Source organism: Gymnogyps californianus, chromosome 20 (genome assembly GCF_018139145.2).
Source record: "Gymnogyps californianus isolate 813 chromosome 20, ASM1813914v2, whole genome shotgun sequence".
Lineage (NCBI taxonomy): Eukaryota > Metazoa > Chordata > Aves > Accipitriformes > Cathartidae > Gymnogyps > Gymnogyps californianus.
In genome coordinates, this window is record NC_059490.1 from 1,889,946 (window position 1) to 1,917,904 (window position 27,959).

General features: G+C 40.8%; 1 protein-coding gene across 4 annotated transcripts in view; it reads right to left on the reverse strand.

Annotated features, from left to right (window-relative positions):
• AUTS2 (activator of transcription and developmental regulator AUTS2) overlaps positions 1–27,959 on the reverse strand; it is a 799,219-nt gene that overhangs the window by 243,265 nt on the left and 527,995 nt on the right. The window lies entirely within an intron of this gene.

Below are 27,959 nucleotides of genomic sequence, written 5' to 3' on the forward strand. Positions count from 1 at the left end.
GCTCAATTACTGTACAAGGGGGAATTTTCCCACACACCGTTGCTGAAGATGATACATTTGTATGTTTGAATTATGAAAAAATTGCACCGAAAACAACAAAAGCCATTTGCAATACCCTGTTAGTTTAATTCACAGGTACAGGAGCTGATGGTGCATGAGCACATTTAGACTCCAAAACAGGATCAGGGAAGAAGAAAAACAGTATTAGAGGTCTGGTTTGTTTTCTTTCGATGGACAGTATTTCTCATACTGCCTGCCAATATATCGGCTTCAAAGGCTCCTCAGATAGGAGGATATGGCAATGGCTTAGGTTTGCCTATCCCAAAAGAAGAGCATTTGCAAGGCTACCATTTTCCAGGACTACTTGGAGGGTTCACCCTATGTTTTTGCTTACCGCTGCTGAACTAAAGAATTCAGAGATCACAGAGGAAGCAAGAACGTGCCAAATTAATTGATTCATTGAGGTCCTCTGTAACTCAAGAGTAGCCCAGGTATCATAGTAAACACTTATAATACAATAAAATGCTGAACAGTAACAGTAGCGGGTCTCGATATTTATCAAGTGCCATTGCTCAAATTTTTAATAACTTTTACTATTGTAGAAATACAGCAGGACTAGATGAATTAAGCTTCAGTACAGATAAGCATCAGAAACCCAACACACATTTACATTTGTTAGAAGTACAAAAGCTGTGCCGGAAATAGGACTGTAAGGACCATGCAACTCACACCTAGCTGCTTCTCTCAGACACAGATTTGATTCATCCCACCTAATTCAGGGTCACTATGGAGTGGTCACACTTGGCTGCCTCTACAGCAGAAGAATGAGGAAAACACCTCCTTCTGGTTTGGTTTTTTTTTTTTTTAAACTACAATTTTAGATTCTAGAGGACTGAATTGTCTGTATCATTCAAGGATGAACTCATACCTCTGCACATCTAATGGCACATGTTTCGAAGGAAAGCATAAGATCACCAAACAGGAGAACCAGGCTTTCCTAAATCAAGGACTAGCTGATTGTGTTATGTTGTTACAGCAGTCAGTTAAGCCCTTTATGCATTTGTATCCTGTTTAATGTGTCTTGGAGTATTTTCATAAGACAACCAAATTGCTTTGAAATTAGTTATACTTGAGAATTCCAAAGGTTAACTATACAGTGGGATGTGAATAAACATAGCCAAATACACCCACAAATGTATGTATTTGATTTGCACAAATCAAGTCATCTTCTGTGTGTTCTTTAATTATAACTCTTCTGTTTCACTGGCTTGTTCCTCGTCTTCATCGGTACAGGGGGTGAAAAGGTGCCTTCCCCACACCGATGAGCTACACACTAACAAATTAAAGCTAAGAACAATTTCTAGGTATTTTTCAAACAATTTTAAATGAGGCAAAGATCAGATAAAATTACTATCTGCTTTCAGATAATTCCAAATAGAAATGGAAGTGAAATTTATTTAATAACTGAAATGACTTATATAGCACTAGTTGGACCTAAATACTCTGGTAACAAATGAGAGGGAACATGAAGATATGAGACAGTTTTAGCTTGAATTTTGAAACCCTCACACAACAATGAAGTTAATGAAGAGAGTGTACTTAACTGACAAATGGAAAACTGCACATTTCTGGAACAGTATGGTATTTATATAAAGTACTCATACCCTTACCCTGTAAATATTATGCATTTTGACTTCAGCATGACTACATGTAAGAGATTTTGGTATAAGGGTAAGCACAGGTAAGTATGTTTGCAAAGCAAGGCCCTACATTTACAAAAAAGCAAACATGCACATGGATTTTCATCCATTAAAATCACAGCGTGTCACAACGATTTCCCATTTACTATCTCTATTTTACAGTCGTTGGAAAAATTCAGCTTTTGGGCTACAGCACTTTCTTCCACTGCTTGGTTACAGCCAGGAGGGCCCAGCAGTTCTGGGGTCCCTGCATTGTGTGCTCTATATGTTAGGATGCATTATAATGTATGACACATCTTAGATGTTTCAAAACAGGGAGCTCAGAACCAATTGCTCCATTTGTTTGCATCCTCTGCCCACCCTCCAGACAAACTCCAATACAAGTCCTGATTGTAATACCTGAATCCGGAAGGAGAAAGAGAGGGGGTAAAAAGTGGATATATAAGCAGGCAAGAATTATTCCCTTTTAGCAGCAGGGTTCAGAGGGTTTTAACATGCCATCCGCTCCCGCTGCTGGGGCACGTGTGCACGTGTCCTGTGACCCAGCCGTGGTCACAGCGCTTTGCAGCCTCTCCTTCCCCCACCATTTTTTGTCTGGTTTAAGGAATCTCTCCTCCGCTGTGGATTAAGTTTTTCCCGACTCATAAGCTTGGAAAGAGCTCAGGGGTTTGTGTTTTTTGCAGTGTGGAGACACTTGGGGAGAAGAGTACTTGCCAGCAGTGACATCTGAATTTGCCAGCAAAACAGTTACCCGCATCCGAGTGAATCTGCAGAGAAAGTGCACAGAGCGACGTCGGTGGGAAGTTATTTCCATCAAAGTGTTAAGCCTCCTGCTTTCCGACAGTCCAGTTCTAATTTCAAGGTCCGCTTAATTCCACATCAAATAATTACTGCTATACCCAGAAGCACCTTGTCTCCAGAGTTAAGCATATGGCGAAGGACTGAGACCTACTGGTGTCCATTATGGAAGCAGCACGGATGCCAAGCCGATTAAAAATGCTCAGGCTCCCTTCACAACATGCCCAGTGACTGACAGCTTCGTGATTTGGCCAGTCACTGTGGCTGCCAAAAAAGCCTCTGCTGCACAGAGGCCCACATGGCACTCTGAGAAAACAGTTCCATTCCTGGTATTAAATTCCCATACTGACCCGAAGACTTTGCTGGGAGCTCAGCAGGAGCGCACCATCCAATTTACAGCTCCATCCTCCAGAGCCCTCAGTGCCAGCCTCTGGCAGAGACGAATGATGGTCAAACCCCTCCAGCTCATAAATTATGCAAAGGCAATAAATGCACTCAGTAAACAGCTCCTAACGTTTGCCTAGCCTGGCTCCAGATACACTTTGTAAAATGCCAGGAGTCCTGCACACACAAGGCATCTATTTCACTCATAAAGAGGTTTTGTTCGTGGGGCGCGAGGGAAGGAGACCCACCGTCCAGCAGCGCTGTCCTGTTCCAATAGCAGAATTTTATGGACAAGCTGTATGAAAGAAAAAAAGGAGGGACAGGAGGAAAGGGCTTTATGCACTGCATTGGGGTTATATTTACATGCAGTACATATATGTGTGTGTTTGTGTGCGGGCATACGCATTGCATGTGCATGTTTTGCACATCCACATTAAGCTGAATTTTCCCTGAGGATTAAATATGTGGATTTCCTCTGGTTCATGGAAAGAATCGGACAAGTTATATGCAGCGGTAACTCCAAAAAGACTTGCAGAAGAAAGAAGAGGTTTGCTACTCAGGCTGGAAACTGAATTGGAGTGACTGTATGTTCTTCCCATGCCTGAGACTACTTTGCTGTTTAGGCACTCCGGGCATTGCACTTGCACACACGTCTCCCAGTGGCCCTTGCTCTGGTGTGCTCATTTGCATTTCTGAATGCATTTTCTTCCCAGAGGTGCTAAAGCACAAGGTGTTTCCATCTTCTGCAGCCTTACTGCTAACCACTTCTGGAGAACAGGTTTTGGAAACCAAAGCTGACAACCGTGAAGTTGATTATTCAGAAGTACTGGTCAATTTGAAGACTTGAGTCTGCACTGCTTGCTCAGTTCCTCAATTCCTGCAGCATTTCTCTACCTCCCAGGGCCATAGAAAAAAGTAAAATGATTTAAGTGCTTTGTGGTTCTCAGAGCACAAGACTGTTTTGGAATTGAAGTGATGCAAATGCTTTGTACTAGCCTTCTGCTTTGGGCTGAGTTTCAGTATTTTGTGCCTATTACAAAAAGATAATTTTTCAGTGTTCTCCCATCTCTTGTTTCAGGAAACCATGGCTCTGTGCACACGCTGCATCAGAATATTCTGCAAATAACTCGGAATCCAAAATATCATTCAGACATAGCATGACCTGATTTTTGGGTAACTGCCACTAGCTTCACTGGAAGCTGCGAGTGATGATGTGACAAATCAGGACAAGGAGGCTGCAGACACATTTTACACCTGAACAAGCAGAGGCTTTTCTCTGATTCTCAGGCTCAAGGCACTTACTATCTCCACACTGAACACAAGTCGTGACTGATTACAGTCACCCGGGGCCAGGCTTGAGAAGAGCCCAGAGCCAAATTTCCAAAAGCTGGCCTATATTATCAAAAACCCATCCAACCAACCAGCCCTTAGCTCTCATTTAGGCACTGAAATGCTGAGCACCCACAGCTCCCATGTACAGCCAAGTTTTCAAATGAGCATGGCACAAAATGATGTGAGATCTTTTTAAACCACAGTCTGACGGGCCCCTCAGAGGAAGGATTCTTCGAAATGGCTATTTTACGCTTTTGAAAGTCTTGTACTGGGCAGAAGGGACTCTTAACAGTTTTCCTGAAGGACCTACAGCACTACAAACCAAATCCGAAGCAAGGGACATATAATGCTCGCTCAAAACTAGCTCCACAGATAAAATTCTTAGAGGACATGTGGAAATGTTAAGGTTGCTCCTAATTTCTATATAATCAGGGGCAATAACAAGACCAGACTGACAATGACTTGCTCAAAGTGGCCATAGTTATCACTTAAACTGTTCAAATACCTTTAATAACTAAAGTGTGCAGGCTACCAGCCACCACATCACTTGACACACACGTGCCAAGTGTTCAAGCTTCCTTTTGCAGTATTTCTGCAACTTCATGCTCAAGAAGTGCTAATCAGAATCCATAACCCACAAACTTGCATTTTCATACGTGTGCTGCAGTCAAAATTCAAATAGTTATTCCTAAAATCAACCCCGAGTGAGGAGGGAACATATAAACTCGTAAGATCTTCGAACCAACAAAAAAAGAAAGCTCTTCTTTCTGCCCCAGCTTAAACCTTCTAAACTACTGCTATCAGTCCGGGTTGTGAAAGCATAAGATGCATTCCCTGCGATATGGAGTATGCACACATACAACTGCAGCGGGAACTGGAAAAAGAACTTTCCAATTCCCATTTGAGGCTTAATTGCTGCTGTGTTTTGTAGAAGAAAAGGAAAACTGAGGATTGGGCTAAAGAATAGTTGTACCTCCCAAATCCCCTGCCCCAGCTGGAGAGAGCGCAAGTTAAAATGCATAGCACGTCTCCCACAGCACCCGCAGAATGAAACTGATCCCAATGCCACATTTCAAAAATCAGGCACCCTATGCGGTTACAGCTATAATTTGAGCCCATTTTAATAGCTTCAGAGAGTCTGGTCCAAATCAAGCTGAGTAAAGGTCTGTGCCACCTCACCAGCTCATTCAGGCTGAAGCAACACTATGGATTTCTATGTACCTTGCTGATTGAACACATTCTTGTGCAAAAAGTGGCAATCATTGAATATATCATGTACAATGACATTGAGGAGGGCATTGTTCTCTATTCTGCTCAATGGACTTTGCTGGAACAGCTATTTCACATCTTGGATCCATTTATCGTTGCCACCAAAGGAGTCAGTGCTGCTGAAACGCCAGCACTGAACAAAGTGATTCTACTCATCTGCCTGCTGAAAAGAAATCTGAAGAAAATGAGGGAAAACCCAGACCTCAGCCATGTTCACACTGACATTTACAATATTCTTGTCCATCTATCCACCAATGACAAACTGACAGCCCTGGAAAGGGCAAAGATGATATTTTAGCTATACAATTACACCTTTACTTCCAAGAAAAAAGGAGAAAAAAACATCTCCTAGATGAAAGGAGACACAGACAGGGAATAAATGGGCAATTTTCTAATTGATGAAATGGAGACAGGCAGAGTCACAAAGAAACTAAGAGCAAGAATTTCACTTTTTTCTTTCCTATCTCTGACTTTGCCTACAAGTAGCGTTCAGCACGGAGCTCCTTGCCAACGAATCTTACATATAGCATCTCGCAAATTGGTTAACATCACAGTCTGCTTAGCAATTCTTCACCATTATCCACAGTGATTCACTGTAAGGAATGACTCTGAAACAGAGATGGTCTGAGAAGTTTAAGGTCTGCTTTCTCAAAAGCTAAAATTACGGATTATTCACAGAAAAGTCCCATTTTACACAAATTACCTTAGTCTGGACAAAAGATTGCAATGTTGACCTTTAATCTGAATTCCATTTTATCCAAACTACTTCACTTCAGATGAAACGTATCAGTTTTGGACATTTAAAGTTATCTTGGCACCTTACAGGAAAAATATTCAGAACTTAGAACCACTTTCAACTATAACTCTTTTAAATTCCTCACTCCCAGGACTTTTATGATTGTTTCATATAGCAAAATGACACAATTCCTAGCTCCTTCTAGCTCTACCATCAACAAAACAATGGTTTGATAAGAAAGAATTATATTTTTAGTATTAAAATGAAACACCAGATTACATTACTATCCGTGATAAAGACGATCCACCTTATATTTATATAGGATGTGTGTATATCCTTGGCAACGGGTGGGTGGTATATGTACTCCTGGTAGACCACAGGGAGCTTATTTGTAAAGCAAAGGGGGATTTCACTCCAGAAAGACAGCTACACGAGTCCTCTTTTGAGGTTTGATTCTGTTGTGTCAATCCCTGTATTGCCAGGGATATCACTTGAAGGGGAAGGCTAGTAGCTACGTGTGAATGGGAGAGACTGGGAGGCTTCCTGCGCGTGGCTGGGGAGGCAGCAGGGCCCGCAGGAGCGCAAAGCCTGCCTGAGGACTGCCAGGGACGGAGCTGCAGCCCTCTGTCCTGGCTGTCCGCCCGGGGCTCGGTTTCACCCAAGGGAAACACGCTACAGACGTCCTCAGGCACCTCCAGGCACAGCCCCAGAGAAGGATGAAGAGAAACCAGCCCTGTAAGAAACACATTTACCTTTGCTCCCTGGAAACTGAGCTGAGACTGGTAAATTATTGCTGTTCTTGGGAAAGTGCAACTTCTTTCCCCCAGTTATCACTCCCGATGGCTTCCTTATGGTGTCATTGCTCAATGATCCCACAAGTGCTTAAGGCCCAATCCAGCCATCCCCAAAGAACAGGACGATCCTCCCACGAATGTCAGCGGAAGATTAAATGGGCTTTCCAGATGTACCATTAGAAAGCTAACGATGCCACGAAGTTACTCAGCTCAGCATCTTCAGAAAGTGCCTGCCGCAAGTCAGGCATCCAAATTCCACTAGACTAACTGGGCACCAAGCAGCTGTTGGCCACATACACAACCGAATCTTAATTTTAGGAAGTCGTTCTCTTTTGCAATAGAAGGATGAACTCCCTGCCTCAGTTCCTCAATACTCTATATGAAAAAATGACTACATGCCTTTGCCTCTGGGACTCTGAATGTATATTTGCTGCCTCCTTACCTGCCTTTCTGGCTGTCAACAATTTGCAGTATGTAATGTTATTTTTAGCACCCTCTCAACTGATGACGACAATTTGCAGTGTGTAGTGTCATTTTTAGCATCCTCTTAGCTGATGAGTACTTTGTCAGGGTTCAAAAAATAAATAATAGTAAATAATAATAAAAATGTGCATTTATACTGGTGGACTAAGTCAATAGCAAAGACTTAAACTAATCAGTGTTTAACGAAGTCAGTGCTTAATACTGCCTTAGCCAGTGTATCTGTATAAGAAAAGATTCCTATTTTTCAGAACTCCTGGTCTTAGCTCAAGAGTACAGTTTGGAATTTGAGTCTTCCAGGTACTTACAGACTAATGAAATCAAAATATCCTGATGGATAAGAAGCAAAGCATGTTACGGGTTAAAATAATACAAGAATCTATTTTTTCCACTGTGTTGTGATCCATAAAAATCACCCTGAGCCTTTCCTCTTTCTTCTCTGCCTGTGAAGCCAATTGCTTTGATTGCAGTGATATGAGCTTGCTGAAATGACTTGCCCTTGCTTGTGAAGCAAATGGAACATGCTAATAGAACTTATCGCATTACCCGATGCAAAAGTGCCATAGCTCATTACTTTAAGATAAAAGGATATCATTGCAGACGGGAAGCAGAATTGACTTTCTGAGGCCCGACTTGATGATGATTTAATCAACTGCTCTCTTTCACTTCTCATCTCTGCGCCTGTCGGTTTCACAGGTGCTGTTAAATGAGACACTCAGAAAGTGAGCAGAGGGAAAGAAATTGCCGTCATTACTTTTCAAGAAAGGAGGTATGCAAATTTTCGACAGAAAGATTGCGTTCATAATGGGCCTGGTAAAATACAAGGATCATGCTTGACAGGTGAGGGCAAGTCATTTGTACGTCCTTAAAGTGAAGCAACCATCCTCATTTAGAAATTGTGCTCAATAAGAGAAGCTACAAATGAAAACCATGCAATGGCTGAGAAGCAGCAAGCAAACCTTTGAAGACTTTGCTATTGCAGATCTGCCTTCAGCAGGTGCCTGGCATGCCTTCACACATGTCTATTCCTAACTGCCAGATGGCCAAATTTTGACCTCAGTATCTCACAGAGAACTTCTCTTAAATGTTTCCGTACTGTCAGCTTTACATTCACAGTCTGGGGTCTGAGAGTTTCTTCCTTTCTTCATCACTGCCAGAAATAGAAATTACAAGACAAAAAACTAAGTGAGGGTTAAGTTAACTTTGAAAACAGAATCAATAGGTTGGAGGCAACAACCTGTTTTCTTCTGCTTGTAACTGAGTACTGCAGATCTTGGAAGATCCAGAGCTTATGGTTCATATAGCCAAGTAAAAAGTAAAAAGAATAATCCACAAAAAGGGTTGTGGCGGGAAGCAAACAGGATGAAAAGATGCTTCTCCAGGGCCCAAAAGGAACCTGGGGTCCTGTGTAATTGCAACACAAGAGGAAAGGGCAAAAAGAGAGTAACCGAATGTTCTATTGACCTGATGGAAAAGTTCTGATATTCTAAAATTAGAAGTTAAAAAAGCACAATAATTGACATGGTGAATTATGTACAGGCTAAAAACACTCTATAGATCTTGGATGGCTATTGAGCTGTTCGGATCATTTCAAATGGAGAAATGAGAACTACCAAGCTTTTATTGGTGTCAATCAGGTTTTCAATCAGAGATTGATAGTCAGCCACAGCAAACAGGTTCCTTGGGGACTCCACTGTATGCAATGGATACAGTAGTTTGTCATAAAAATGTTGACATTTTGTCTCAGATAACAGCATAGGACTTAAATAGAATTAATGTCATGAATATTTAGAATTAAACAAGAAACAGCTAGGAAATACTGCCACAAAGGAAGCTTGATACAATAGAAAAGGATTTAAATAAGAACAGCCACTGTATTAATTCCACAGATAGGTGCATTTTAAGAATTTAAAATATTCTTTCTCAAGATACACAGTTTATTTGGCTCAAACGGTCCTACGGTTGTGAAATGCAACTATCAGGTATCTTATCTGGCCTTTTCCCTATGTGTCAGGTTCTTAACCCTCCATATCTACCTAACTGGTAGTGATCCAGTAATACTCTTTGGATCTGACTCACCTCTCACCAAAAATACTTCACTGTAGGTTGAAAAGCAACATGATGGAGGAAAGATAGCTTTGGGCTAGGACTCAGAATATCCACCTCTGTCACTGGCTATCAGTATCACCTCAGGCAAGTCACTTAGTCTCTTCTTCTGTCAACCCTCTACTTTTCATCTATTTGTGCTATTAAATGGTACACTCCTTAGGATTTGGTTACTTTTCACTATATGTGTTTATAAAGTGTGCAGGATAATAGGGCATTTTTCTTAGAGAATTTTGGTCTTAGTACACAGAAGAAATAAAGAAGAAGAAAAAGAAGAAGAAGAAAGCATTAAGACTTGGATCAGGCCCTAGACACATCATGCCTATTTTCAACATAGATCTCATTTTCCACCAACTAAATGGCACGACCTATAGCAAATTATATCATTTCAACTGAAAATTATTTTTATTTTAAATTACAGAAACGCACACAAAAAAGCAGCAACGCATTATCAATAACTTTGCACAGGGGTTGTTCTCTTTTACAGGCTGCAGCAACTCTGAGCACAAAATGGCTACTGAAACACACATGAAGAGAGATTCAATTGATTTGTAAAATAAAATACTCGTAGAAATATCTGAAACAAAAAATAAAGAATAAAAAGCCATCTCTTCTCTTCTTTCCCAAACAACAAGAACTCTTTAGCTTTTGAGCTCTGTATCTTTACATTAGGCTAAGCACTTTAAACTGAATTGTATAAATAATAATAATAATAATAATAATATTATTATTATTATTATTCCCCAAACAACCCAAACCAATTGATCCTTAGGGATAAGACCTTAACAGCTGAGCTATAAACCTCTGAACATTGGATTTTAATGGATACTAAAAAACTCTTAACTAAGCCCTATAAATATAACCTGAAACAAAATGATTTGTGTTGTAAGCTGTTTGCAAACTCCCATAAATGTTGCTCATTGTCATAATGCCAGAAAAATAACTCAGACTGCATATTCAGCCCTGTAAACTGGCTTCTATGCTGTGGTTTCATTCCCTTTTCCACTCTCTGTTTTGTAATTCATCACTCACACAGTTGGTATATATTATTATTATTATTTATTGCTGCCTTTATCATTTTTGTACAATTTATAAATTGTCTGTGCTAGACCTGAGGGAAGAGAAGGATTATTCTAAATCTACAGCAAGTAAATATAAATTGTAAAGACAATGGCACACTTTGGCCTGCCTGCCTCAGATTTCCTGTTTTGACATACGTGATGCTATAATTTGGAATCTGTAATCTCTTATTAGGAAATGAATGCATTATTTTTTTTTCAGAATGCTGCAATTATAATAATTGAATTTAAAACAGGAGTTGCATTTCTCTATTTAGAGGTAAGCATAATTGTATATCCCTGATTTATCAGCTGGACTCAACCGCTTGTTATTCATGGAGTGGCTGAGAAAAAGTAAGAATACTCATAGTCAGGGGGGACACTATCCAACGGAGCATCCACCGCTGGGGCTTCCCCCTTCACTAACAAGCAGTGGCAGAAGTGGTACCTTGGCGTGTCCAAACGGCCCACACAGGTATGGGTTGCTTCTAATTGACTCTCTAGGCTGGGCTCCTCCAGTGCTCTCTTCCTGAGGACCTCTTGTAATCAGCCCCAAACCCGGGTGTGCCTCCTCTGTTTTGAGAAAAAGCTATTACTCCGATATTGCCTTCTGCAGCACGGTAGCGTACAAAAACTGGGACTCACAGTGCTCAACTATATGGTTACACTTACAGCAGAAAGATGGGAGCTTCAGGTAAGACCCAAACCTCTGTTTTAGGAGCCGTTCTCATGTATAAATATTCACTGTGGAAAACCAGGCCCTCAGTTTACCACCAATGTGCCCCTGGCAGGGATAGAAGAAAAATGTTTGGGTTTTTTTCCACTGCTGCATTAACCTACCACCAGAGTAAGGCGATTAAAAACTCCTGTATCATAAACGGTATCACAGACTCCGTGACTGTTATCAGCAGAGGCAAATCACCTGGCACAGCCAAGGCAAGGTATTGCTTTGAATAGCTGGCTCTTAGCACAGTGTTCAGAAAAATTATCCTTGTCCAGGCAAGTCTTGGAAAATGCAAGAGTTTTGCCAGCAACAACTGTGTTTGAGCAGGGCTGTAGCTAACACGGCGCTGAGTGTCGCTACGACTGCCCGTATGTTCCTTTTTCAGCTGCAATGGTACTGAGACTTCACTTCACACTGTTAGAAATTATCTCTTCCAAAGGAGAACCCCATGCAAGGGCCAGGAGACATCCGGAATGTAAAACATAGGACTTCCCATTAAACATTTTGTCAAGAAAGAAGGGACATACTGAAATAGAAGGGGATGCATCTTGCAAAACAAGTCTGTTCAGGAATATGGGGAGCCATGGGAGGCCTAAAAGGAGCAGAGGCTTCATGGCTCTGACCTCTATGGTCACTGCTATCCCGCAGGCAAAAATCCACACTGGATTTCTGTCTGCATGATCCCAGCAAACCACCTGCATCTTGTACAGCGTCCATAAAGGAATTCTGAACTGCTCAGCCTGTGCTGTACAGTTTTGAGAGAGACTGGGTAGAGCATGGAAATTCATTGCTTTCTCCAGAGATGCTCTCTATGACTACAGAGCCCTGAAATTTCACAAGGGACTTTTTAGAGAGGTAGAGGCTCCCTCTATTTTATAGATTGTAGATGCCAAATGATTGGAAGTTCGATTCTCATCTCTTTTGAAAATTTAGTAGTAGGAACACGCTCTCTCCACAAAAACCTCTGTAGGCTTTATCTTCAATCTAAAAAGCAAGTGAATAAGAAGATGCAATGGGTAAAAACCAGATAAATTTAGACTGGTGCATATTTTAAAAATGGGGAATAATTTCTTATTATTCACTGAAAAACAGGGCAGATTTTCCCTAACTGAAAACATTTAATGAGAAATTAAAACCTTGCCTAAATTTTGTGCCCTTGTTCAGTCAGTTATTGTACTCAAGGCAGTACCATTAATTAGTGGAGATCATATGGCCTGTGCTATACAGGAGGTCACAGCAGATCATACCCCCATTGCCTTAAATTATGTGAATTTATAAATCCCTAAACATCCACATCTTTCCACTCTTACTTCCACAGCTAGCTCGTTAATGCTTTGGACCTCCTATTACCCAGCAATTTAGGCCAACTCCGTTCAGTGTGAACACTCCCTTCTGTGCTGGGGCAATTCTGAAGGGCTGTGGATGACCACCGAACTTACTCCCGAGCCAGGAGGGTTTCTCATCTCCCAGAAACAGTGGTCCTGCTAGCTTTTACAGTGAGTTTGGTGTAGATGTTGTTGCGTATGTTGAGTTTTATTTTTGTTCACAGGATTCATTTTTATCATGCTGCAGGAATAGCACTTCTTTAAGACCCATTTCAGCTTTGCTGTTAAGCTTGACTACCTTTTTTGAGTAATCAATAAAAAAGTCTGCTACAAGAGGACACTGTGATTTACAAATACAGGAAAAGAAAGAGAATGATGCAAAGCCATTGGTATGGATGTGAAGGACTATTGGGAGGGAGAAAATAAAAAGACTATGAGAAGAATCTGAACAACCAATTTAATCTTGGAGGAAAATTCAGCAGAGCTATCCTGTGTGGCAGCTATCATAAAAAGATGCAGGAGAGATCTACAGGAAATTCAATACAAAATCTAAAATGTACACCAGTGGGGTCCTTCAGAGAAAGTGAGAGGGAGGGAGACAGCAGTTTCTCATAAAGCATTACAGAAGGCAGCCTCACATCTTCCCTCAGAGCTCCTAAAAATAATTATTAACATGCAAGGGAGAAATGTTAGCAGATACTCTCTGAATTGAGGAATACTTTGATACATGCATCGGATTTATCAAGGACTCTCCTCCTCTCCATACCCAACAGAAGAGAGCTCAAGAGCACATGTTTTCTTCCCACCCCACACACTTACAGCACTTTCAATCATTTCTTGTCAATACGCGCAAACCTTGTTTAATTTAGGTTCTCAGAGTTCCTGCTGAACGAGAGGGGTTTATTGCTATTTCACCAGTGAGATAATGAAGGTAGGTGAGGACTGTGCCTGACTGGAGGTTGCACTCAGGAAATACCCATCTCTGAGCTCCTCTCCTGCCACGACGCCTTAGCCACAAAACCTGCCTTCCCTAAAATTTGACCTTTTCTTGTATAAAGTAGTGCTGGAAAACAGCAGAAATAATACATGGCACAGTAACAGTAGCACAAGGCAGAATTTTACAATGACACAGCAATAAAGGAACAGAAGACAACTCCCATCCTTTGTCTGTTGAAACTGGATCCATGCTCCAGCAACGCTAAACTAACACTACCCAATGGGAATATATGCTTGTCCCCACACAACCGGTACGTAATTCACAGCTGGAAGGACTCGAACTGTACAGGACTCTACGCATTTACCAACACCAAAGACAACGACCCACTTCAACTAAAACAAATCACAATGAAGTGAAGGGAAGCCACCCCACTCTTAAAGAAGAGGACTCGCTTGCTTCCCCTCCCATGAGGGCTGGCTTCGGTAAGTCACTCATGTCTGCCATGTGGTGACATACAAGAGATGTCTCTCCTCCTTCTCAAAACTGGCTGTAGAGGGACATATAAGGATATTTGTGACCTGTAGATTCTTTATTATTTGCACTTCTGCTTTTAATGGGAAGAAATAACTGGTTATTGTGATGCTTCTGGGCAAATACCTCATATTTGGAAAAATGAGCAAATGTAGCCAAATGACAGAGTGTCAACAACACTCCCTGAACTACCAGGGACATCACACTCAAATACCCCGCGTGCAGGCGTCTTCCTTTCTGAAGCTTCGTCTCCCCCAAGACCTCAAAGGGTTAAGCCTGCAAATTGCCTTGCTGTGCTTCTGGGACAGCATGAAGGATGGCTGCCATTGCCACGGTCAGATATGACAGCGCCAATTTGATGTGCTGCCATCAAGGGCCTTCTAAGAGCCGAGTGCCCTGATGGTTTTGTGATGCGAACAGTCGCATCGCAAAATGGTTTTCCTCTCCCGCTGCCTCTGCTTCCATCTGCTGCTGGGCCGAGGCACAGCCGGCTGCCTGCCTGTCACAGCATGTATTAAAATTAGCTGGGGAGGAGGCACTCAGTTGTGCTAATTACATTTTAATCATTGGAAATGTGTTGGCAAATCAAGCCTTGATTGCCATCTCGGAGTCTGTCTCCTCCAGCAGAGTGAAGGGGCTGTCTGCATTAGCCGGGGCCTGCTGGGCCCAGTTCTTTCACAGAAGATAGAATATGGTGCCTGCTGGCCCACCACTGAGACTGCTTTGGCACATTATTAAAAAGCCACAAGGCTTGTTTCAAATCATCACTGTGTGAGCTCTGCTCATTCTCACATCCCTGGGTATTCCAGCCACTTTGTACTTTTAACTATATCTTTAGTTTACCTTGTGGGCTAAAAAACAATTTTGCATGCGTGGGTGGAGGAAGCCAGAGCTTTTCTGCAGCTTGTAGGGTTGGGAACGGAGCCGGTTGTCAAAACGCCTTCCTTGTCAGCTGTAACACTGCACTGAATAGCATCCCAAAATAACTGGAACTTGCACAGCCCCCACTTTATCATGGGAAGGTTCGGTACAAGTCCTGGTTTGGTCAGAGCGATGGGAGGTGGAGCAGTCCCTTCTCATTTCCCATTTAGCAGGTCAAAGGAAACTGAGTCATTGATTACTCTCAGGCCAGCCAAGCTTGTAAATCATGCTTGGAGACAAACAGAAAAAGCGGTGACAGTCCCCTTTGTTCCTCTGACTAAATGCTCACATGCAGATCCTAAAACCAGCACATTGCACGAGCGTCAAAAGGATGAATTTTCAAGCCCTTTCCCCAGCCACATTTGAAATAACTTTTTTTTTTAATCAATACAGGAAAGCTTCCAGAGCAAGCAACCCGAACCAAAAGCAAAAAGAGCCAGGATCTCTCAAATGTCAGACCATGCAGGCTAAACAAAACCAGCAGCATCTACCACCTACAAAACCCCTCCCAAAATAAACAAAGAAAACCAACACTATAGATATTTAGAAATCTGAAAAATTCTCCCTCAAATCTCTCTTTTATAGCATGCAAATACTACCCCCTAAACTGAATCTTGAGAGTACATAAAACTATTCCCATTGCTTACAGCCAGCAGCAGAACTGGACTTCTAAGGTTGGATTTCCAAGAGCGGCAGGGCCAGACTCGCAAGGGTTCATCGCTTTGTAAAGCCAAATTTCTGAACGGCTTGATTCATAGTAAGACACCTAAGCAAGTGGCAGATTCCCAAAGCGCTCAGCAGTCAGCAATGCCTATTGTCACCCTTGAGTTAAAAGTTCTAAAATATCTCACTAGACTAAACACTTCTGGCAGCCTGAACAGTTCAATGATTCAAACGGGAGGTAAGTACTGAAGCTGCTAACTTCAACCTCGCTTCTTCCCTTGCCGGTGAAGGTGAGGGTAAAATGCAGCCACCAAGCGAAGCGTGCCAAGATTTCTGGTTTGGTATTTCTCCGTTCCCGCATATGTGGCAGCAGGGACTGCGCAGCAGGCGTCAGAGTGGAGAATCAAGCACATGTAATCCACGTATCAGCTTCCGACCCCTCCTGAAATCCCTGTAATACTTCCCTTATTAGTATGTGCAAGTGGATTTTTAGTTGTTCATTTATTACACCTCACACACGGCCACACAAAGGCATGATGAAGTTATAAAGGCTTGAGTACCCAATGCGTTTCTTCAGAACGAAAGCTATTTTTACAGCCCCTGAGAGGAGGTAGACTTTGGTGGTTTCTTACTTTCTTATACAATTACATTGCCATCGAATGTAATGTTTTCATGACTATCGTATAATGGAACTTAAAACTGATCATTTTATAGCCCTAGCAATAATGATAAGGGTTTGCAAATACCATAGAGAGAGGCTATGGTGTCCTGTCATACAGCTGTATTCACAGATTGAATCTGGAACAAAAAAGCAAAGTTACATGTGTGTTCTAGGATAAAACTTAATATCCAAGTTATTAGGCTGGGAAAAAATAGAAATTAAAACCTGGCTGATATGTATTAAGACAAACAGGGTCAATTAGTTTCTTTAAATTGGTTTACTAGAACATTTTTGTTCTTGTTTAACTTGAGAGCTTTAAATTTAAATGATCTAATCCTTTTTTGGCATTTTTAATATGAACATTATACAAAAAATATGATTATTGTACATAAATGAGACACAGTTTTCATTCAGCACATTTAATTTTATTTTTGCCTTTTAAATAAGGGATAAGTATATTTGTACTTGTGTGATGGCTCCAGTGGTCCCAATCACTAATAACTGCACTTTTAAAGTAAGTTCTTTCTCCAAGAAGCATGTTAGCACGTGTACCCACCAGGACCATGTTAATGGGTTGTGATTTCAGCTGCTGTGACTAAGGTTTTGTGCATGTTCAGAGTTAATGAGTATCACTGATACACTGTTTTGCACTTTGTTACGTATGCAACTCAGAAATACTAGCGTCCTATTTCGTTCATAAAACCAAACAAACTTTCCCCCCAAACACCATCAACAAAAAGACAGTATTTGGTGCCTGTGGGTCGCAATGAAATCTCAGGACACCTGGGGAATTGTGCCGACAGGGAGCCCTTAGCCACTGGAAATAAGCCAGATCATTCCAATATTCCTGTAAAATACAGGACAGTCTTTATTAGACAAAGCACATGTGTGCACAGCATGATTCCCCTTCTCACTTAGGGCACACAGGATGTGTGTGCTGTATGGCCACGCAGACCAACTACAAACACGGGCAACAGCACCAACAGCTCCGGCTTCAGACTTACGGCAACGCAAGGCAGAGCAATGTCAAAACCAGCCATTTTTCCAGATGCGAGTAGCAGCCAGTTGCCGTGAAAACACAGAAAAAGCCACAGGACAATCCTAGCTTTCCCTGACAGATCTTTAAGGTCTTTCAAATGGGGCTTAGGCCTCTCTCTAATAGTGGCACTGATCTTCATTATTTATAGTACAAAGACCAGGTGGGAAAAACCTGTAGTTCAGGCAATGACAGAACATCTGATTAAAATCACCAGAATAAGAAACAGTTGTACTTTAGCTTTCAGTCACAAAATTTAAGGAATATTTTGATTATAGTTAAGATCTGAAAGAATGCAATACATATTCCCCTCTGTCCCCCAAAGCCATCCCTTCTGTCTCCATTACATTTGGGAGAATAAAACTCTTTTCATTGCTGAGTATTTGGTGTTTACCAAGGAGAACAACTGTGATTGTGCATGGCCACTGCTCTATGACGTGTTGGGGGAAAAAAGGGGATGGGCCAGCGTGTACAAGACAAGTTTTTTTTCAGGACCAGACACATAACAACCCTGTCAAGCTTTATTTCTCCACTTTCTAAGTGAAATTAATATCTATGTTCCTTTTGTAAGCTCTCTCCAATGGAAATATCTAAATAAGGGGGCAAATGATACTTTTAATCCTTGATAAGGATTGCAATATACCAACTGAAGCAGAAATTCCAGCAAAATGTACTGGCCTTATCCTGAACCCCTTGCTCTGTATTTGTTCAGTGCCTACTCAGGCAGAACACACGTGGCCCTTCATTATGATTTCTAACCCACAGAAATAAATCGCACAGAAATGCGAGTGAGTGCCCTATAGCGTTTAGGACCCTATTCAGCTGGAAAATTAGACAGCCTCCCGAGGCACATGAGCCCTGAAAGGCCACAGAAGCTAGCAGATCTGTTCAGAAAAAAAGGTCAGCCAAGCACACGACTAGGAGGAGCTAATAAAGGAAACATTTACCAGCTCCAAAGCAGAAGTAGCAAAGAGCTCATCTTTGCCTGCAGGTATTTGTCCGTTTCCCTTCTCCTGCCCTACAGTGTTGCCTTGGAAGGAGAAAGCGTTCCTGAGATATCTGGGGACTGAGAACGGACTCGTCATCTAAGCTAAGGCATACAGCAGCCCTTAAGCTTTCAGCATCACCATCTAGAGGAGATGATCTCTGTCCCTTGACTGGAGAGAGCCTAAGGAGACTGCTATCTACAGATACAAGGTAGTCTTGAATATGCTTCTCCTTGAGACACCCAAACCAGGTGCCTAAATCCTTCTTCCTTGGTATTTAGTAGAAGCAAATGGAAAACGAGACAAAATACAAATAAGGAAAACAGAAAACACTGAGAAAGCATCTTATTTTTCACATGAAGAGCAAACTATCCTTTCGCTGAGGACATCTAAGGCCAACTCTTGTGATAGCCTTTGCTCTCTATCTCATTGTTCAGGTCGCCCATAATACAAGTTGTGTTGCTAAACATAATCTACTTATTTCTATTACTGACCCTTCATGAAGTCCTTTCGGTGGACATACTTGTTCTGGTGGTTTCTATTTGGAACCACAAAGATATCTTGCTAAAGGTAAATTAAGGAATTTCAATGGGCATTATTGAAAAGTGGAAATGACATCCCAAATTTGCACCCTCCAGTGTTCTTGTCACAGAACCTCCACTGCTGCATGAACCACACATTGGAAATACAGAAGCACCACGTGTAAAGGGTGCTTTTAGTGAAGAGTACACCGAAAAATAAGCTGCTTCCCATCAGCAAGTACATTCTTTATCTTTAGCGTAACATTTATAAAGCTTGTTCAGGAAAAAAATGTGTTAAATCTTTCATCAGGCTACAGACACTTTATTTGGAGTCTTCACAGAAACCCAAAGTAGTGCCATAAGGTGCCGGGAATATTAGCCAAGATAAAACCTTCAGGGCCATGCACGCTACTGTTTTCAAATCTGTTCTTTCATCTGATGTGCCAGTCGAAATTACTTCTGCAACATGGTCAGAACCAACCTGGATGGATTTATAATGCCTCAAATTGCTATGGGCATATTTTTGTGAATCGCCTAGAGACAAACAGATAATTCTCTTCAGATTGTGCGAATTGCTAATTCTTATGCATGTCATGTGTTTTCCAAGTGGCATGTTTAGACAAGAAAATTGCAGAATATTCCTGATGTCACCAGAGCTCTATGCTTAGAAAGCCACAGCAGTGTAGGACAGTGTCCTTTTACATATCTCAGTATATATATTATAGATCATATTAACTCAGACAATACTTGATACCTTTTCTCAGTATATGACTACTTGTATAAGAGGGGAGTCAAATGATAAAGAGCAGATTACCAATTACACCAATGCAATGTAACTACTTGTGCGAGTAAAGGAAGCAGAACGGAGCTTTTTATTTGCTCTGCTTAGGCAATTTGAATAAACGGTGTAAGTGTCATCTTTTGAGTCAACACGTCAAGTCGAGTTTCACGATATCTAATCTCTGTTGGCATTATTATACCATACATAAAAACCCTCACAAAGACTTCCTTGCAGCATGCTTTCCTGATAAACAAAGCTTGTGCAATCAGTCCATGAAGTTACCCTCTCTGTTCAACCTTCTCAAAATTTTTTAACTCATTGGCCAATTTCACCCACATTTGACAAGAGATTTCAAAGATAATTAAGCTCCTGTGAGTTTTCTGAAAAAGGCGGCCAGTTGGTATAGAGACCCGATAAGCCTGAAAGAAAGGCTGCAGCGTGTGATCACACCTCGCTTCATACCAGAAAACGCACACAGAAGAGAAATGTTATAAGAACTCCAAGGAAAAAGCATCAATCAGAGGTTTCAATTAACTCTCTATGGGAAACCAGGCTTTGATAAGTTTTTTGCTCATGGAACTACTCATATTTATTTTACTACATATGACTCCGATTCAGAGGTGCCAGCTTTTAACTAATATATAAATTATCCTTAAAACCAACAGGGACATCTCTGTATAGCGTATATTATAATGCATAATTATAGCTTCAGGGCATCATTTTAGATGAAAATGTAACATATACAATAAAAGAAAATTCCATTTGTATTATGACCAGATTTTGCTTCTAAAGTGACTCTGTACATGTGGAGAACTCAGTACACTGTCTGTCCAACCAGCACAGAAACGATGGTCGCACACTTATGGCTTAAGGCCATAAGACTATTAAAACCATGGGTTTAATTCCTCGCTGCCACGCACTCTTCTTTAGCAACTTTGGGTAAAAAAACCCTTCCCTCTCTTTCTGTGTCTGTATCCTTCATCCGTAAAACAAGCCTCTGTTCACCCCTTCCCCTCAACTTCGTCTTTCCTTTCTATTTGTGTTATACTGTCTTCTATATAAACTGTACGACGCCTGCTTTCCTCCGAATGCCCGTTAAAACTCTGTTTTCTAATTTGAACAAATCCAAACACAAACATACTGAATCCATTTTTCTGAAGTATTTTAAGTGGATTTTTGTTTTGTTTCTTTTGGTTCTTGATCACTGGCCATGAAAAAATTCCAGTGGCTCCAGAAAGCTGGGTTTGCCCACGAGAAGAATGCCAGCTTAACAAATCAGTAGCTTCAGGGTACTTAAAGAGGTGCTAGGAATAAACCAGTTGCTTTTCTTTATTGAGAGGGATACACGATTAATATATTTGTTTTAGCATGTGCTCCACATGCAGCTTGGTTGTGTTTTACAAGGAGGAGTAACAAATTATCAGTCACCGACTAGTCACATAAAATCCCCTTTAGATTTCATCACTGCTTTAGATGGTGTTTCACAAGGCAAACAGAAAAGAATTTTATTTTCAAAGGGAAGAGAAAACAGTGTTGCTAAAACAGTGTTGCTCTCTATCCCTGCGGGATGCAAAAATAATCTATGACTGTGACTTCAATGAATTTAGTTAACTACAGCTAAATTGCAACACAGAGCCTCTCTTTAGCAGATCTACAATAGTTAATGAACATGGTGGAGAGACCAGCTATTTCTTCAAAACAACTCATCGAGTAAGCTGCCTCTACTTAACAGATGTAAAGGCAGGGCCCAAAGTAGAAGCTGGCAGAAACAGATGGTGCCTAAGGGCAGCTTTCTGTTTCAGTGCTCTTGGGGGCTAGGTTAGGCAAGATGGGAGGTGTAGAGAGGTGGGGGTTGTGTTTTTCGGCAGCAGGTAAAATCCATTTGTCACACCACCTCCAACTGGGCTTTCAGCACAAAAGTTTAATATCTGAAACCAATGAGGCATTCTGCTCTCCGACTGCAGCAAGGCAGGAAAACCTCTCTGAGCAGTATGGAGCCCCAGCCTTTTTCAGCAGGGAAAGATGTCAAACTCCTCATTGTGAATGACTTGCTTTTTCTCTTTCTTTTTCAAACAAATAAAAAATGGGTATGCAAAGGGAAGTGTTTTATCTTATTATACCTTCAGGGAAAGAACACAAAATGACGAAGGTAAGTGTGTTTTCTTTCTCTGTTCTCCACAGAATAACATCAGTAACCTCATAAAAGCAGCCCCTGCTTTCTCCTTCTCTGAAATACAGACACATACATTGCGGCACCAGCAATAAATTTCCATTGCCTCCAACTTCTAACATTGCCAAGGTATGTGCCATAGAGAGTATTTTTATGAGCCGGTCTTTGACTGCCAGGATTTCGCCTTCATAAAGAAGTGATTTTAGTCCATTCTGTCTATTTATTTTGTATAGAGGAATCAAGGTCAATAAACCATGGAGAAATTCACTCTACCTTATTCCATTTCAGACTTTTGTCATCCACGCTTTATCGAGTATCTGAATGAATTTTTAATATCATGCCACAAAATGCTTTGGTCTTCTATCATATGCTGGGACTCTATAAATCTGATAACACTTGGGAGTTCTCAAATATACTCAGCACTGAAGAAACAGCTTTAAAGTTTAGTCATTCTGATGAAATGTAAGAGCTTATATCAGTGACAGGTTGACAGAAAAAGCTGTTTTCCTTTCCATTTCACAGACTTCCACGTATGAACGCCATGAAACATGTCAGGACTTTCTCTGAGTCTATGAAGACAGAGATGGCATCTGCTCCCAGTGGGGAGCCCTTCTAACCAGTAATACTGTAAAATTTCATGATTCTGAAATCTGATCGACAGCCAAAGGAAGGGCAGGGAGGAGGTGTTTACTGTATTTTATAGGAGAGCATCAATTGCTTGTCTTGGCACATGATGTATATTTTTATGGCATACAATGCCACTTTCAGCATATTTTTTTAAAGTAAAATGTATTCATGTTGGCTGAACAGGTTTATAATTTCCTGTTGCTGGAAAAAAATACGCATTTTTTTAAAACTAGGCATTAACCCTACACACTCATCATTACAGTTTTAGGTAAGTGGGCAAAAGACAAGGACCTTGAGCCTTAACAAAACACATACAGATTTACTCTATCAGCAGCCCAGCACAGAAGTACATTAACTTCTTATAGCACCATTATAAAGTCGATCCCACCTTCCAACGACAGCAGATAGAGGAAATAGATCCATTGACTCTATAGTCTATTAAATATTATCCCATAATACTGTGGCCAAATGAGATCTCATTAAGCAACTACATTATATTTTCACATTTGCTCTTTTGACAAATACGCATCTGTATTACCCCACTGAATTTACTCAGCAACACACACACAACCTCAGTTTTCAGAAACTCATTTAAACAGCACACAAATGCTTACCCCCAAACTTCAGGTCAAACTCCCAAGCAGTTAATTCCACTGAAGTATGTCTGCATGTATGGGCTTGTGTTTGCCCATCTAAGGAACATAATTGTTCCTTATTTCATCACATAGTGTAACACAGCAGTTTTCAACCTGTGATTTGTTGAATCCTGAAATCCCACAAACGTCCTGCAAGAGACATCTACATCATAAGGAAGAAGAGCAAACCACCAGTGGGTAGCTTTAAATTTACTAGATAACTCTACACCTTCAAAAGAAAATTTTTAGGGATGCACAATTCAAAAAACCTTGCAAACCGCTACAGGGCTTGCAAACTGACTAAAACCACGACTCCTTAGTGTTCGCATGGTGATACAAACTCTTCCTGACAAAAAGGCAAGGGGACGAGCCCAACATTATAGCTGTCCTGTAATTTCACTGACTGTAACAAGATTAAATACAAAATGAAAGGATGGCAGGGACTGTGCACATTTATAGGAGGCGGACGTCAAATCTAAATTACTTAACAAATGATCTTGCAATGAAAGACTGCAGCAAGCACTGTGTAGATATGGATTTGGAGGACTGATTTATCTGTGTACACAGAGCTAGGGCTCTTCTCAGTTTTAGTTTGAAGATGACTGTGCAAGTATCCAGAAAAACAGACATTTTCAGAGTCTGATCTCCTACCTTTTACTTCCCTTGAAATCACTGTGCATGAAAGGGGACGAGAGATTCAAATGCTCACACTAATTAGTTTATTTTTTATTTTATCATGCTAAGGTAGGTGTTGGTGACATGGACTATGGTATAAAAAATTCAGATTAGTTGGGAATTCAGCCACGGTCCATTAAGCCACAGAAAAGATTCAACTAACTAAAGGTACTCTGAATCTGGAACTACTGAGGCTAGAAAGAGTGGGACTTTAGGAAAACCTTCAATATATTACTTAGAAACATTGTCATCTGACTTCTGGAAATGTACATTTTTCGTCCATGCACTTAATCATGTCCTAACAACTCTGTGAGATATGCACACTTTAAGGCATTTTAATTACTTTGGTTCTGATTCAGATAATATTATGGATAACTATAACAGATGGCATTCACAATACTGCTGCTTTAGAAGACAAAGCTTTTCTAGCCAACTGCCACTCTTCTCCCTTCTGCTTTTCTTTACTAAGGATATGTCAAGGTGAAATAAAGTAAGGTTCAGGCCTTTATGTACCAGCAAGCATCAACAGGGCATTTGCGATGCCAAATGGCATAGACGGGAAAAGAGAAATAATTAAACACAGAAAGCATGAAGCAGAAGTAAAGCAAAGTAAATATGCAAAAGTTGAGGGACGCACCCAGAAACTCAGGTGATTTTATCACACAATTAGAAAAGACAAAGTTATCCTTTTATAACTATTCTTCCTCCTCTTCACTGGGAAGGGAAGAGATTGGCTTGTACTCATACGTGTTTATAGACACAGTTCTGTCCGTCTTAGGTGACTTCAATGGGGAGGAGGCTATTACGAGAACAGGCTTCTACTTATAGCATGTACCTACTGATCAGTCGAAGAGCTATTGATTCTTGGCTCCTAGGAAATAGCTTGTTTCAATGTACATCAAGTACACACTCTACCTTGCTGAAAAATTCCAATAGCATGGGCCTTATTCTTGTAATAAACGTGACAATTTTAGATTGACATAACTGTGAGAATTGTGAACTTGTTCTGTATTCACCATGCTACTTGTACTACTGCAATAAGACCATGTTTATTTTAGCAGTTAAAGAAGGTAATGCTAGCAAAAGTTCAGCTTCAAAGGACTTCCAAGTTAATTGTGGACTATAGCCTCCCAGGAAGCAAAAAAAAAATCTAATCTACACCTTCAATCTTATAAAACTGAGTTAAGAAGCTTCAGGAGGACAAAGTGCAGCATTTTAGGGCTGGAATTTCAAAGGAGAACTCTATGGGGTTATTTTCCTATTAGTCTGATTAGCATTCAGAAATAGTTTATTCTAGGGTTGGTATGCATTTTGAGAGAGATTCAGAGGAAAAACAATTTTTAAAACTCTTTCATCGCTCCCTGTCTTAACTGCTTCAACCACAACATAATCTCAGAGTTGCATGCTCTTCCAAATGCAGAGCTGTATCAATTTATATCTCTGCACTCTGGTCTATCATTACTGTTCTTCATTAACACAATCTGAAGTGTATGTTTTTAGAGTTAGCGTTTTTGCAAACTATTTGGATTATTTTACATGTAATTGACTGGTACTATTAGAAGAACTCCATTTTATTCTGGGCCAAATAGAGTGTAGCATATAACATATTGTATGGCGCTGAACGTTATAGCCAGAACAGGAAAATAGTCTGAGTAGTTATTATCAGTTTGCTTTCTAAGTATGTTATTTACAATACGCAACAGATGTTCTCCGAATGTTAATGGGAAAATACAGGCCTTTTATTTATTTCTTTTCTGACAGACCAAAAAGTGCAACTAATATAATAATAATCTTGGAAAATCCAAAGATTACTTCACAATTTGGAAAATGCTGTGTTGAGTCATTAGTCTTATTATCTGGTATTTTCATAACTCACTACATAAACACTGTAAACTACGATTTCCTGGTAATGATCCTTTATATGTGCAAAAACAGGCCTCCAAGAAATCTCAATTAAGCCTAAGAAACAGTGTTTTTAAATTAACCCCAGCCCCCCAAATAATGCAATAGTGCGTGTACGTGTGTGCATGTGCACATGTGCAGGCAGTCCCCTCCCCACAAATGGATAGGATTAGAATTGCCGAACTGTAAGTCATATTTCCTATACTGCTAACTGCTAACAGAATGTTTTCTTTAGCTCAGTGCTTTTCAATCTGCGGTCTGTGAACCCAAGGGATTCACGTACTCCTCGTATGAGGGTCTGTAAAAATGGACGTGGTTTCTTTTACTCTATTGGGGTCCCTAATTCCATTGATAAAAGCTTAAAGGAGTCCATCTGCTGAAAAAATGTGAAAACTTCTGCTAACCCACCAAGCCCCTGCTCTTCAGGAAGAAGGGCTCAAAGTTCACTCCTGATGTTTGCTGCGGAGTTATAAATTGCCCCCATGTGCAGTACAAATGATTACTTAGGCAGATAAAATTGAACACAGTGTTTTTACACTTCAGAACTGTTATGTGATCTTTGAGAAAATCAGGGACAGACTCATACCTGTTGCATACACGTTCTGGGTTTTTTTTTCCCCACTCTTTGGATGTAAAAGCTATGGACACCATTAGCTTTTCCCTTTCAATACTACTTTATCTGATTTTCCTGTATGAATAATATTACACAGCACTGACAACTGGTAGGTGTAACACAGGAGCATAAGAGGACAAAAAGCTTGATGATCCATGATCTTGTGCCTTGTATAGTCACCCAGGCAGCCTACAAAGTGTCTATGAAATACTATTAAACTGAAATGGTAATTTTTTCACCAATCCTTCAGGGAGAAAGCGGAAGCTGGTGCCTTCGTTATCTTATATCTGCATGGCACAAATCACACTACTGAGACGTGTAATTTTATTTATTTTTTGCCTGGCTCTCTATGAAAACAAGTTTTATGTAAACAGGCTGTCAGTCCACCCAGCCCTAGTAATTTTCAAACCCCTTGTTCCCTTTCAATTAAATTTGATAGAGATCTAAAAACCATCAAGTTATGAGAAGTTTTATGCAAATCAGTAACTCTAGTAAGGGAAAGAGAGATATAGCTCAGCCCTTTTAAGAGACAGCTGACCATCCAGCTAATAGTAAAACACAGGAGGTGTCGTTTGCCTGGCCAGAGAAGGAATACACAACAGAGCCAGAAGTACGTAATGTGTGCACGGGCAGAGGGAAGAGAAGATGGTTGTACGACGCAGAACACAAATCTAAGGCAGTTAGACTTCATTATTCTCCATGCTCATAGCACAGCTTGTTTTAGCAATGCGAGGAAAATGAGGTGCAATATGGTTGTACAGCACTGATTAAGTGATGCTCTTTCCAAACAAAAAACTCACCATCTCTGCCCAAAGAAATCCAGTTTATGACAATATTGCAAAGGAAGAAATCTTGATTCTTTCATAGTTTTCTTCCTGTCTCAGCGCAGCAGTTGGGAAAATAACATTCATCGCTATTGTACATGACAGGTAAAGAAAAAAAATGTAACAGCCACATCTGGTATCATTAATACTTTAGCAGACTTCCTATTTTTAATTTAGTATCATTCTGCAAGCAAAATGACAGCTCCTCACAGAGCCTATGAATCTGCAGAAACAAAGAAACAAGCAAACTAGCAGTTTACTAGCACAGCTGCAGACAGGTCTGACAAGCTTTTCAAAGCACTCAAACTAGTAGAGCCTGATTCTGTAGAGGCACTGAAACGCCAGGCTGGCATTTTTCTAGGAGTTTTTACAGGTGAAAAGTGAGCTAATAAACTACTAGCCATCGACTGCTGCCAAATGGGACGGGTGCATATTGCGGGAGACACCTGCGGCTCCGCTGAATGTACCAGGTGCACCCGTAGCATTTCATCAGCACTGCCAACGGGACACAGTCAACAGGAAATCAGCTGGATTTATAGGTCAGCTTAATCAAGCTTGCTGCTGAGCCCTTCCAGCTCCTGTTTGGAGAAACCTCAGCAAAGTGCAGGACTGTTTCCTACGACATCTTCCACTCAAAGTTAGATGGGGCAGGGGGGACCCTGCCTCCTCCTCACAGGACAAACTCAGTCTGACTTACTGTATTTCTTTTCAGGGGTGAACACCTGAAAAACTTGGTAACAGGAGAACAAAACAAGGTGTCCCTAATAGCT